Here is a 13,461-nt window from a genome sequence, read left to right on the forward strand (position 1 = left end):
TAAAATGCCAAAATTGTGTTGAAAAATTGGGTTTTCTGATTCAAGTCTGCCTGTCCCTGAAAGCTGGGAAGCTGGTGATTTTAGCAGTGCAAACCCTTTGTTGATGCCAATTTCAGGGACAAAAACCACAAGCCTTCTTCTCCAGCCCTTTTTTCCATTTTTTCTTTTTTAAAACAAAATTTTTACTGTATTTTGGCTAATTTCTTGGTCTCCTTCAGGGGAACCCACAAAGTCTGGGTACCTCTAGAATCCCTAGGATGTTGGAAAAAAAGGACGCAAATTTGGCGTGGATAGCTTATGTGGACAAAAATCTATGAGGGCCTAAGCGCGCCCTGCCCCAAATAGCCAAAAAAATGCCTGGCACCTGAGGGGGAAAAGGCTGGCAGCGAAGGGGTTAAAATGCACTATTTTATTCCAATTTCTTCACTTAGCTTCAGATGAACTATTTTTCCCTCCCACCAACTCCTTTCAAAGTGCACCAGTCACCACTGCCTTGGGTGGGACAGATTGTTTTCGATTGCAGTATGGCAGATTGTTTTGGATTGCAGTGTGGTAGTTTGTTTTTGATTGGAGTGCAGCAGATTGCAGTGGGGTAGATTGTTTTGAATTGGAGTAGGGGAGATTGTTTTGAAGTGGAGTGGGGCAGATTGTTTTGGATCGAAGTGGGACAGATTGTTTTGGAGTGGTGCAGATTGTTTTTTATTATAGTGGGGCACATTGGAGTGAGACAGATTTGCTTGGGGTGGGTGGAGAGGATTGGAGTAGGATGAGTTAGAGTGGATTGGATTCGGGTGAGTGATTTGGACTGGAGTGAGGTGGATTAGTGTGGGTGAAGTGGTCTGGATGGGGTGGATTGTAGTGGGGAAGATTGGAGTGGGGTGGATTGAAGTGTACCGCAGGATTATGTGTTAAAGATTAATTTCAGAATTTACACATAATAAAGAAACACTGTTGATTTGCAATATTTTAAACGAGCTAATCGTCATCTTTTGAGAAGAGTGCCCACGAACAAAAGCAAAAGAAAACATGCGTGGAACGTGGGAAAAGACGATTTGGCAAAATAAAAGAAAGTTCGATTTAAATTTAAAACTTAACAGTTTTGGTTGTCCTGCTGGGCATGTTTTTGCCAGTCACAAGCCTTCTGTTTGCAGGGCACTAGAAGGTAAAAGGAAAAAATAGTACCTTGATCAGGTGGGGAGCAGCGGTCAGGCACTGATTAAGCTGAATCAATCAACGCTTGGTCGCTGCTCTACAGAGAGGAACGGAAATGATGCAAGACATGCCTTGATGAATTAGGAAACTGTAAAGAAGAGTGCCACATAAATAAAAAAATGGTGAGAGACATGCGGGCTCCAAGCCCTTTACTGAATGCTACAGAGTCTATCAAGCGAGACCCTAAAAAGGTCAGTTAGTTAAAATAAACAAACATTGTTACTTCTAAATATCAATATTCCAAGGACGCCTAGATGGTCGTCAAGCAAAAAGTTCCTAGTGCATGGAGGGGCTTATGGTAGTTCTGAAGAGAGGCAAAGGACTTGGTCAGAGGGTGGCCTTGTTGGTGTGGTAGGGAAGCAATACCTCAAACGTTATTACTGGGGTAGGGGAGCTTGCAATTCGGAGTAATGAAAATTATCACAAAGCAATCAAGTAATTCCACATCAAAATAACAAGCGTGCGGGCTGACAACCATGCTCTCAGCATCAACGAGCGCAGAGTGAAGTGAATTTTACCATCCTCTGTGCATTTTTATTGCGGGGCTCATTTACATTTGACTTGGCGCGCAGAACGAGTGAGAACCAGGTCAATAGAAACAAAAATCATCTATTTAAAAAGTTTCGTTTCACGTGGGCCTGTTGTGCTTACTTCTTTCAGAATAGCTTTTGAACCTCTGTCCTGTGTGTGCCTGTGACTGTCACGTGAAAGGCAGTCAGAGCATCCAGGTGGGCCCCATGTCACCTGGGGCACCGCCCACCAGTGCTGGAGTTTTAAACAGCACCCGGTTGCATTTTGGGACTTGTGCCTTTTCAATGTGAGCTCAAAGACGGGAGCCTGTGAAATTCTATTGGCTAAAAAATATTAACAGCGGAATGTGAATAGGCCACACAAGACATGACGTCACTGGAAAGCTAAACAGTATGTTGGGGAGACTGGGTGCGGCAATAGGGCTGATGTCATGAATACGTGCAACTCCTCAGTTATTTTTGAATGAACTGCTCATTCATTAGATCCCACCCAAAGAAATGAGCCCACCAGTATGAACACTTGTTTCATTAGAAAATGATGGAGTCACATTGCCTATGTAGAGCAGGTGCTTATACCTTGGTTGGAAGTCATTGCTCGGAGAGTGTTGTCTTTTAAGGTGATTGCACTAGGTCCGAGCAGGTGGGAGAAGACTTGTGCAGTGACTGAGTAAGAGAGATAACCTTCAATTACCACATCACCCTCCCGACATTGTAATCATGTCCATGAAATGGTTTATCAACTCGACTTTCCACACTAAGTGAGGAGACTCAGGGTTACGGTGCTCATGAAGTGCACAGACACACTGAGAGCAACAGGTAGCGTGGCCGAGCGGTCTAAGGCGCTGGATTAAGGCTCCAGTCTCTTTGGAGGCGTGGGTTCAAATCCCACCGCTGCCAGAGATGGATTTTTACAGATCTTAATGACGCATCTCCCTTCTGACCCTTCAATTTGCATAAACAGTGACTCTACCAATAGGTCCCTAATTTTAAAACTCTTTTACAGTCTCCTTCTAAGTAAACTCCTAAACCGTGGACTCCAAGAAATCGGCTGATTGGCGCTGCTGTTGTTTTGCTTCATTCTGCTTAGATCACCTTCAAATGGAAGGTTTAACAAATCATTTGTTCTCCCCACGCGGTCACCCGCTCTTCTCTCTGCAAAATAAAATCGAACCTCTGTTAAATAAAGATTTAAAGTAAATTATCTATCTTCCCAAATAAAGTTGGTAAATGTGTTCTTCACAGTTATTTTAAAAATCAGGTTTAAAATAAACAACAGAGGTAGTCAGCAGGATTCAAACCCGTGCAGGGAACCCCCAAAGGATTTCAAGCCCATCACCTTAACCACTCGGCCATAACTACCAGCTCTCATTGAGCTCTACCGAAACTTTATATCACAACAAAATTGTGCAAAATGGCCGTGCAGCCCTATATATGACTCCATTTAGTAGGATCTCTAACTGTGTGCAAAGGGCACATTGCTATGTTTCTGTCTAAGCTTTGCTTTAGGTCTGAGGTCTTAAGAACCAAAGCAGGCTCCACGCACACTTGCCTGCACAAAAAAACAAGCATTTGCAATGCGAAAGGTCTCACATTTGTGAGAGTTAGAGCTATTGGCGTTGCAAATGACAATGTCTTTTACCTAGGTTTTGGTTTTCTTTGGGAAAATTTGATGTGTCCACTTTGTGTTTTGGGGCACTTCCTGTCGCGGGCGCTAGGCCTACCCACACAAGTGAGGTAAAAAATGTTATCGGGAGACTTGGGGAAACATAGAATAGCAAAACAAGAGTTACTGCCCCTTGTCTTTATCTACATTTTTTCCTTCCAAATATAAGACAGTGTGTAAAAAAGACGTCTATTTGAGAAATGCCCTTTAATTTGCATGCTAGTGTGGGCACCCCAGAATTCAGAGATGTGCAAATAACCACTGCTCCTTCACTCCTTATCTTGTGCCCATTTTGGAAATAGAAAGGTTTTCTTGATACCTATTTTTCACTCTATATACTTCGGCAAATTAATTGCAGTATACCCGGTATAGAATGAAAACCCACTGCAAGGTGCAGCTCATTTATTTTCTCTGGATACCTAGGGTTCTTGATGAACCTACAAGCCCTATATATCCCCGCAACCAGAAGAGTCCAGCAGGCGTAATGGTATATTGCTTTCAAAAATCTGACATTGCAGAAAAAAGTTACAGAGTAAAACGTAGAGGAAAATGGCTGTTTTTTTCTTCTCAATTTCAATATTTTTTTTTTATTTCAGTTGTTATTTTCTGTAGGAAACACTTGTAAGATCTACACAAGTTACCCATTGCTGAATTCAGAATGTTGTCTTCTTTTCAAAAATGTTTAGGTTACTGGGACCCAGCATTGGTTTCACACCCATTTCTGTCACTGACTGGAAGGAGGCTAAAAGCACACAAAATCGTAAAAATGGGGTATGTCCCAGTAAAATGCCAAAATTGTGTTGAAAAATTGGGTTTTCTGATTCAAGTCTGCCTGTCCCTGAAAGCTGGGAAGCTGGTGATTTTAGCAGTGCAAACCCTTTGTTGATGCCAATTTCAGGGACAAAAACCACAAGCCTTCTTCTCCAGCCCTTTTTTCCATTTTTTTCTTTTTTAAAACAAAATTTTTACTGTATTTTGGCTAATTTCTTGGTCTCCTTCAGGGGAACCCACAAAGTCTGGGTACCTCTAGAATCCCTAGGATGTTGGAAAAAAAGGACGCAAATTTGGCGTGGATAGCTTATGTGGACAAAAATCTATGAGGGCCTAAGCGCGCCCTGCCCCAAATAGCCCAAAAAATGCCTGGCACCTGAGGGGGAAAAGGCTGGCAGCGAAGGGGTTAAAATGCACTATTTTATTCCAATTTCTTCACTTAGCTTCAGATGAACTATTTTTCCCTCCCACCAACTCCTTTCAAAGTGCACCAGCCACCACTGCCTTGGGTGGGACAGATTGTTTTCGATTGCAGTATGGCAGATTGTTTTGGATTGCAGTGTGGTAGTTTGTTTTTGATTGGAGTGCAGCAGATTGCAGTGGGGTAGATTGTTTTGAATTGGAGTAGGGGAGATTGTTTTGAAGTGGAGTCGGGCAGATTGGAGTGGGGCAGATTGTTTTGGATCGAAGTGGGACAGATTGTTTTGGAGTGGTGCAGATTGTTTTTTATTATAGTGGGGCACATTGGAGTGAGACAGATTTGCTTGGGGTGGGTGGAGAGGATTGGAGTAGGATGAGTTAGAGTGGATTGGATTCGGGTGAGTGATTTGGACTGGAGTGAGGTGGATTAGTGTGGGTGAAGTGGTCTGGATGGGGTGGATTGTAGTGGGGAAGATTGGAGTGGGGTGGATTGAAGTGTACCGCAGGATTATGTGTTAAAGATTAATTTCAGAATTTACACATAATAAAGAAACACTGTTGATTTGCAATATTTTAAACGAGCTAATCGTCATCTTTTGAGAAGAGTGCCCACGAACAAAAGCAAAAGAAAACATGCGTGGAACGTGGGAAAAGACGATTTGGCAAAATAAAAGAAAGTTCGATTTAAATTTAAAACTTAACAGTTTTGGTTGTCCTGCTGGGCATGTTTTTGCCAGTCACAAGCCTTCTGTTTGCAGGGCACTAGAAGGTAAAAGGAAAAAATAGTACCTTGATCAGGTGGGGAGCAGCGGTCAGGCACTGATTAAGCTGAATCAATCAACGCTTGGTCGCTGCTCTACAGAGAGGAACGGAAATGATGCAAGACATGCCTTGATGAATTAGGAAACTGTAAAGAAGAGTGCCACATAAATAAAAAAATGGTGAGAGACATGCGGGCTCCAAGCCCTTTACTGAATGCTACAGAGTCTATCAAGCGAGACCCTAAAAAGGTCAGTTAGTTAAAATAAACAAACATTGTTACTTCTAAATATCAATATTCCAAGGACGCCTAGATGGTCGTCAAGCAAAAAGTTCCTAGTGCATGGAGGGCCTTATGGTAGTTCTGAAGAGAGGCAAAGGACTTGGTCAGAGGGTGGCCTTGTTGGTGTGGTAGGGAAGCAATACCTCAAACGTTATTACTGGGGTAGGGGAGCTTGCAATTCGGAGTAATGAAAATTATCACAAAGCAATCAAGTAATTCCACATCAAAATAACAAGCGTGCGGGCTGACAACCATGCTCTCAGCATCAACGAGCGCAGAGTGAAGTGAATTTTACCATCCTCTGTGCATTTTTATTGCGGGGCTCATTTACATTTGACTTGGCGCGCAGAACGAGTGAGAACCAGGTCAATAGAAACAAAAATCATCTATTTAAAAAGTTTAGTTTCACGTGGGCCTGTTGTCCTTACTTCTTTCAGAATAGCTTTTGAACCTCTGTCCTGTGTGTGTCTGTGACTGTCACGTGAAAGGCAGTCAGAGCATCCAGGTGGACCCCATGTCACCTGGGGCACCGCCCACCAGTGCTGGAGTTTTAAACAGCACCCGGTTGCATTTTGGGACTTGTGCCTTTTCAATGTGAGCTCAAAGACGGGAGCCTGTGAAATTCTATTGGCTAAAAAATATTAACAGCGGAATGTGAATAGGCCACACAAGACATGACGTCACTGGAAAGCTAAACAGTATGTTGGGGAGACTGGGTGCGGCAATAGGGCTGATGTCATGAATACGTGCAACTCCTCAGTTATTTTTGAATGAACTGCTCATTCATTAGATCCCACCCAAAGAAATGAGCCCACCAGTATGAACACTTGTTTCATTAGAAAATGATGGAGTCACATTGCCTATGTAGAGCAGGTGCTTATACCTTGGTTGGAAGTCATTGCTCGGAGAGTGTTGTCTTTTAAGGTGATTGCACTAGGTCCGAGCAGGTGGGAGAAGACTTGTGCAGTGACTGAGTAAGAGAGATAACCTTCAATTACCACATCACCCTCCTGACATTGTAATCATGTCCATGAAATGGTTTATCAACTCGACTTTCCACACTCAGTGAGGAGGCTCAGGGTTGCGGTGCTCATCAAGTGCACAGACACAGTGAGAGCAGCAGGTAGCGTGGCCGAGCGGTCTAAGGCGCTGGATTAAGGCTCCACTCTCTTTGGAGGCGTGGGTTCAAATCCCACCGCTGCCAGAGATGGATTTTTACAGATCTTAATGACGCTTCTCCCTTCTGACCCTTCAATTTGCATAAACAGTGACTCTACCAATAGGTCCCTAATTTTAAAACTCTTTTACAGTCTCCTTCTAAGTAAACTCCTAAACCGTGGACTCCAAGAAATCGGCTGATTGGCGCTGCTGTTGTTTTGCTTCATTCTGCTTAGATCACCTTCAAATGGAAGGTTTAACAAATAATTTGTTCTCCCCACGCGGTCACCCGCTCTTCTCTCTGCAAAATAAAATCGAACCTCTGTTAAATAAAGATTTAAAGTAAATTATCTATCTTCCCAAATAAAGTTGGTAAATGTGTTCTTCACAGTTATTTTAAAAATCAGGTTTAAAATAAACAACAGAGGTAGTCAGCAGGATTCAAACCCGTGCAGGGAGCCCCCAAAGGATTTCAAGCCCATCACCTTAACCACTCGGCCATAACTACCAGCTCTCATTGAGCTCTACCGAAACTTTATATCACAACAAAATTGTGCAAAATGGCCGTGCAGACCTATATATGACTTCATTTAGTAGGATCTCTAACTGTGTGCAAAGGGCACATTGCTATGTTTCTGTCTAAGCTTTGCTTTAGGTCTGAGGTCTTAAGAACCAAAGCAGGCTCCACGCACACTTGCCTGCACAAAAAAACAAGCATTTGCAATGCGAAAGGTCTCACATTTGTGAGAGTTAGAGCTATTGGCGTTGCAAATGACAATGTCTTTTACCTAGGTTTTGCTTTTCTTTGGGAAAATTTGATGTGTCCACGTTGTGTTTTGGGGCACTTCCTGTCGCGGGCGCTAGGCCTACCCACACAAGTGAGGTAAAAAATGTTATCGGGAGACTTGGGGAAACATAGAATAGCAAAACAAGAGTTACTGCCCCTTGTCTTTATCTACATTTTTTCCTTCCAAATATAAGACAGTGTGTAAAAAAGACGTCTATTTGAGAAATGCCCTTTAATTCGCATGCTAGTGTGGGCACCCCAGAATTCAGAGATGTGCAAATAACCACTGCTCCTTCACTCCTTATCTTGTGCCCATTTTGGAAATAGAAAGGTTTTCTTGATACCTATTTTTCACTCTATATACTTCGGCAAATTAATTGCAGTATACCCGGTATAGAATGAAAACCCACTGCAAGGTGCAGCTCATTTATTTTCTCTGGATACCTAGGGTTCTTGATGAACCTACAAGCCCTATATATCCCCGCAACCAGAAGAGTCCAGCAGGCGTAATGGTATATTGCTTTCAAAAATCTGACATTGCAGAAAAAAGTTACAGAGTAAAACGTAGAGGAAAATGGCTGTTTTTTTCTTCTCAATTTCAATATTTTTTTTTTATTTCAGTTGTTATTTTCTGTAGGAAACACTTGTAAGATCTACACAAGTTACCCATTGCTGAATTCAGAATGTTGTCTTCTTTTCAAAAATGTTTAGGTTACTGGGACCCAGCATTGGTTTCACACCCATTTCTGTCACTGACTGGAAGGAGGCTAAAAGCACACAAAATCGTAAAAATGGGGTATGTCCCAGTAAAATGCCAAAATTGTGTTGAAAAATTGGGTTTTCTGATTCAAGTCTGCCTGTCCCTGAAAGCTGGGAAGCTGGTGATTTTAGCAGTGCAAACCCTTTGTTGATGCCAATTTCAGGGACAAAAACCACAAGCCTTCTTCTCCAGCCCTTTTTTCCATTTTTTCTTTTTTAAAACAAAATTTTTACTGTATTTTGGCTAATTTCTTGGTCTCCTTCAGGGGAACCCACAAAGTCTGGGTACCTCTAGAATCCCTAGGATGTTGGAAAAAAAGGACGCAAATTTGGCGTGGATAGCTTATGTGGACAAAAATCTATGAGGGCCTAAGCGCGCCCTGCCCCAAATAGCCAAAAAAATGCCTGGCACCTGAGGGGGAAAAGGCTGGCAGCGAAGGGGTTAAAATGCACTATTTTATTCCAATTTCTTCACTTAGCTTCAGATGAACTATTTTTCCCTCCCACCAACTCCTTTCAAAGTGCACCAGCCACCACTGCCTTGGGTGGGACAGATTGTTTTCGATTGCAGTATGGCAGATTGTTTTGGATTGCAGTGTGGTAGTTTGTTTTTGATTGGAGTGCAGCAGATTGCAGTGGGGTAGATTGTTTTGAATTGGAGTAGGGGAGATTGTTTTGAAGTGGAGTGGGGCAGATTGTTTTGGATCGAAGTGGGACAGATTGTTTTGGAGTGGTGCAGATTGTTTTTTATTATAGTGGGGCACATTGGAGTGAGACAGATTTGCTTGGGGTGGGTGGAGAGGATTGGAGTAGGATGAGTTAGAGTGGATTGGATTCGGGTGAGTGATTTGGACTGGAGTGAGGTGGATTAGTGTGGGTGAAGTGGTCTGGATGGGGTGGATTGTAGTGGGGAAGATTGGAGTGGGGTGGATTGAAGTGTACCGCAGGATTATGTGTTAAAGATTAATTTCAGAATTTACACATAATAAAGAAACACTGTTGATTTGCAATATTTTAAACGAGCTAATCGTCATCTTTTGAGAAGAGTGCCCACGAACAAAAGCAAAAGAAAACATGCGTGGAACGTGGGAAAAGACGATTTGGCAAAATAAAAGAAAGTTCGATTTAAATTTAAAACTTAACAGTTTTGGTTGTCCTGCTGGGCATGTTTTTGCCAGTCACAAGCCTTCTGTTTGCAGGGCACTAGAAGGTAAAAGGAAAAAATAGTACCTTGATCAGGTGGGGAGCAGCGGTCAGGCACTGATTAAGCTGAATCAATCAACGCTTGGTCGCTGCTCTACAGAGAGGAACGGAAATGATGCAAGACATGCCTTGATGAATTAGGAAACTGTAAAGAAGAGTGCCACATAAATAAAAAAATGGTGAGAGACATGCGGGCTCCAAGCCCTTTACTGAATACTACAGAGTCTATCAAGCGAGACCCTAAAAAGGTCAGTTAGTTAAAATAAACAAACATTGTTACTTCTAAATATCAATATTCCAAGGACGCCTAGATGGTCGTCAAGCAAAAAGTTCCTAGTGCATGGAGGGGCTTATGGTAGTTCTGAAGAGAGGCAAAGGACTTGGTCAGAGGGTGGCCTTGTTGGTGTGGTAGGGAAGCAATACCTCAAACATTATTACTGGGGTAGGGGAGCTTGCAATTCGGAGTAATTAAAATTATCACAAAGCAATCAAGTAATTTCACATCAAAATAACAAGCGTGCGGGCTGACAACCATGCTCTCAGCATCAACGAGCGCAGAGTGAAGTGAATTTTACCATCCTCTGTGCATTTTTATTGCGGGGCTCATTTACATTTGACTTGGCGCGCAGAACGAGTGAGAACCAGGTCAATAGAAACAAAAATCATCTGTTTAAAAAGTTTAGTTTCACGTGGGCCTGTTGTCCTTACTTCTTTCAGAATAGCTTTTGAACCTCTGTCCTGTGTGTGTCTGTGACTGTCACGTGAAAAGGCAGTCAGGGCATCCAGGTGGACCCCATGTCACCTGGGGCACCGCCCACCAGTGCTGGAGTTTTAAACAGCACCCGGTTGCATTTTGGGACTTGTGCCTTTTCAATGTGAGCTCAAAGACGGGAGCCTGTGAAATTCTATTGGCTAAAAAATATTAACAGCGGAATGTGAATAGGCCACACAAGACATGACGTCACTGGAAAGCTAAACAGTATGTTGGGGAGACTGGGTGCGGCAATAGGGCTGATGTCATGAATACGTGCAACTCCTCAGTTATTTTTGAATGAACTGCTCATTCATTAGATCCCACCCAAAGAAATGAGCCCACCAGTATGAACACTTGTTTCATTAGAAAATGATGGAGTCACATTGCCTATGTAGAGCAGGTGCTTATACCTTGGTTGGAAGTCATTGCTCGGAGAGTGTTGTCTTTTAAGGTGATTGCACTAGGTCCGAGCAGGTGGGAGAAGACTTGTGCAGTGACTGAGTAAGAGAGATAACCTTCAATTACCACATCACCCTCCCGACATTGTAATCATGTCCATGAAATGGTTTATCAACTCGACTTTCCACACTAAGTGAGGAGACTCAGGGTTACGGTGCTCATGAAGTGCACAGACACACTGAGAGCAACAGGTAGCGTGGCCGAGCGGTCTAAGGCGCTGGATTAAGGCTCCAGTCTCTTTGGAGGCGTGGGTTCAAATCCCACCGCTGCCAGAGATGGATTTTTACAGATCTTAATGACGCATCTCCCTTCTGACCCTTCAATTTGCATAAACAGTGACTCTACCAATAGGTCCCTAATTTTAAAACTCTTTTACAGTCTCCTTCTAAGTAAACTCCTAAACCGTGGACTCCAAGAAATCGGCTGATTGGCGCTGCTGTTGTTTTGCTTCATTCTGCTTAGATCACCTTCAAATGGAAGGTTTAACAAATCATTTGTTCTCCCCACGCGGTCACCCGCTCTTCTCTCTGCAAAATAAAATCGAACCTCTGTTAAATAAAGATTTAAAGTAAATTATCTATCTTCCCAAATAAAGTTGGTAAATGTGTTCTTCACAGTTATTTTAAAAATCAGGTTTAAAATAAACAACAGAGGTAGTCAGCAGGATTCAAACCCGTGCAGGGAACCCCCAAAGGATTTCAAGCCCATCACCTTAACCACTCGGCCATAACTACCAGCTCTCATTGAGCTCTACCGAAACTTTATATCACAACAAAATTGTGCAAAATGGCCGTGCAGACCTATATATGACTCCATTTAGTAGGATCTCTAACTGTGTGCAAAGGGCACATTGCTATGTTTCTGTCTAAGCTTTGCTTTAGGTCTGAGGTCTTAAGAACCAAAGCAGGCTCCACGCACACTTGCCTGCACAAAAAAACAAGCATTTGCAATGCGAAAGGTCTCACATTTGTGAGAGTTAGAGCTATTGGCGTTGCAAATGACAATGTCTTTTACCTAGGTTTTGGTTTTCTTCGGGAAAATTTGATGTGTCCACGTTGTGTTTTGGGGCACTTCCTGTCGCGGGCGCTAGGCCTACCCACACAAGTGAGGTAAAAAATGTTATCGGGAGACTTGGGGAAACATAGAATAGCAAAACAAGAGTTACTGCCCCTTGTCTTTATCTACATTTTTTCCTTCCAAATATAAGACAGTGTGTAAAAAAGACGTCTATTTGAGAAATGCCCTTTAATTCGCATGCTAGTGTGGGCACCCCAGAATTCAGAGATGTGCAAATAACCACTGCTCCTTCACTCCTTATCTTGTGCCCATTTTGGAAATAGAAAGGTTTTCTTGATACCTATTTTTCACTCTATATACTTCGGCAAATTAATTGCAGTATACCCGGTATAGAATGAAAACCCACTGCAAGGTGCAGCTCATTTATTTTCTCTGGATACCTAGGGTTCTTGATGAACCTACAAGCCCTATATATCCCCGCAACCAGAAGAGTCCAGCAGGCGTAATGGTATATTGCTTTCAAAAATCTGACATTGCAGAAAAAAGTTACAGAGTAAAACGTAGAGGAAAATGGCTGTTTTTTTCTTCTCAATTTCAATATTTTTTTTTTATTTCAGTTGTTATTTTCTGTAGGAAACACTTGTAAGATCTACACAAGTTACCCATTGCTGAATTCAGAATGTTGTCTTCTTTTAAAAAATGTTTAGGTTACTGGGACCCAGCATTGGTTTCACACCCATTTCTGTCACTGACTGGAAGGAGGCTAAAAGCACACAAAATCGTAAAAATGGGGTATGTCCCAGTAAAATGCCAAAATTGTGTTGAAAAATTGGGTTTTCTGATTCAAGTCTGCCTGTCCCTGAAAGCTGGGAAGCTGGTGATTTTAGCAGTGCAAACCCTTTGTTGATGCCAATTTCAGGGACAAAAACCACAAGCCTTCTTCTCCAGCCCTTTTTTCCATTTTTTTCTTTTTTAAAACAAAATTTTTACTGTATTTTGGCTAATTTCTTGGTCTCCTTCAGGGGAACCCACAAAGTCTGGGTACCTCTAGAATCCCTAGGATGTTGGAAAAAAAGGACGCAAATTTGGCGTGGATAGCTTATGTGGACAAAAATCTATGAGGGCCTAAGCGCGCCCTGCCCCAAATAGCCAAAAAAATGCCTGGCACCTGAGGGGGAAAAGGCTGGCAGCGAAGGGGTTAAAATGCACTATTTTATTCCAATTTCTTCACTTAGCTTCAGATGAACTATTTTTCCCTCCCACCAACTCCTTTCAAAGTGCACCAGCCACCACTGCCTTGGGTGGGACAGATTGTTTTCGATTGCAGTATGGCAGATTGTTTTGGATTGCAGTGTGGTAGTTTGTTTTTGATTGGAGTGCAGCAGATTGCAGTGGGGTAGATTGTTTTGAATTGGAGTAGGGGAGATTGTTTTGAAGTGGAGTGGGGCAGATTGTTTTGGATCGAAGTGGGACAGATTGTTTTGGAGTGGTGCAGATTGTTTTTTATTATAGTGGGGCACATTGGAGTGAGACAGATTTGCTTGGGGTGGGTGGAGAGGATTGGAGTAGGATGAGTTAGAGTGGATTGGATTCGGGTGAGTGATTTGGACTGGAGTGAGGTGGATTAGTGTGGGTGAAGTGGTCTGGATGGGGTGGATTGTAGTGGGGAAGATTGGAGTGGGGTGG

At 42.7% G+C, this 13,461-nt stretch overlaps 3 non-coding genes across 3 annotated transcripts; all 3 read left to right on the forward strand.

Moving 5' to 3' along the window:
- Positions 1 to 2,557: 2,557 nt before the first annotated feature.
- On the forward strand, positions 2,558 to 2,639 carry TRNAL-AAG (transfer RNA leucine (anticodon AAG)). Its single transcript has one exon. It is a non-coding gene; the product is annotated as a tRNA-Leu (tRNA).
- Positions 2,640 to 6,760: 4,121 nt separating this feature from the next.
- On the forward strand, positions 6,761 to 6,842 carry TRNAL-AAG (transfer RNA leucine (anticodon AAG)). Its single transcript has one exon. It is a non-coding gene; the product is annotated as a tRNA-Leu (tRNA).
- A 4,106-nt stretch (positions 6,843 to 10,948) lies between these two features.
- TRNAL-AAG (transfer RNA leucine (anticodon AAG)) lies at positions 10,949 to 11,030 on the forward strand. Its single transcript has one exon. It is a non-coding gene; the product is annotated as a tRNA-Leu (tRNA).
- Positions 11,031 to 13,461: the final 2,431 nt, after the last annotated feature.

The sequence above is a fragment of the Pleurodeles waltl genome, chromosome 12, assembly GCF_031143425.1.
Source record: "Pleurodeles waltl isolate 20211129_DDA chromosome 12, aPleWal1.hap1.20221129, whole genome shotgun sequence".
Taxonomy (NCBI): Eukaryota; Metazoa; Chordata; class Amphibia; order Caudata; family Salamandridae; genus Pleurodeles; species Pleurodeles waltl.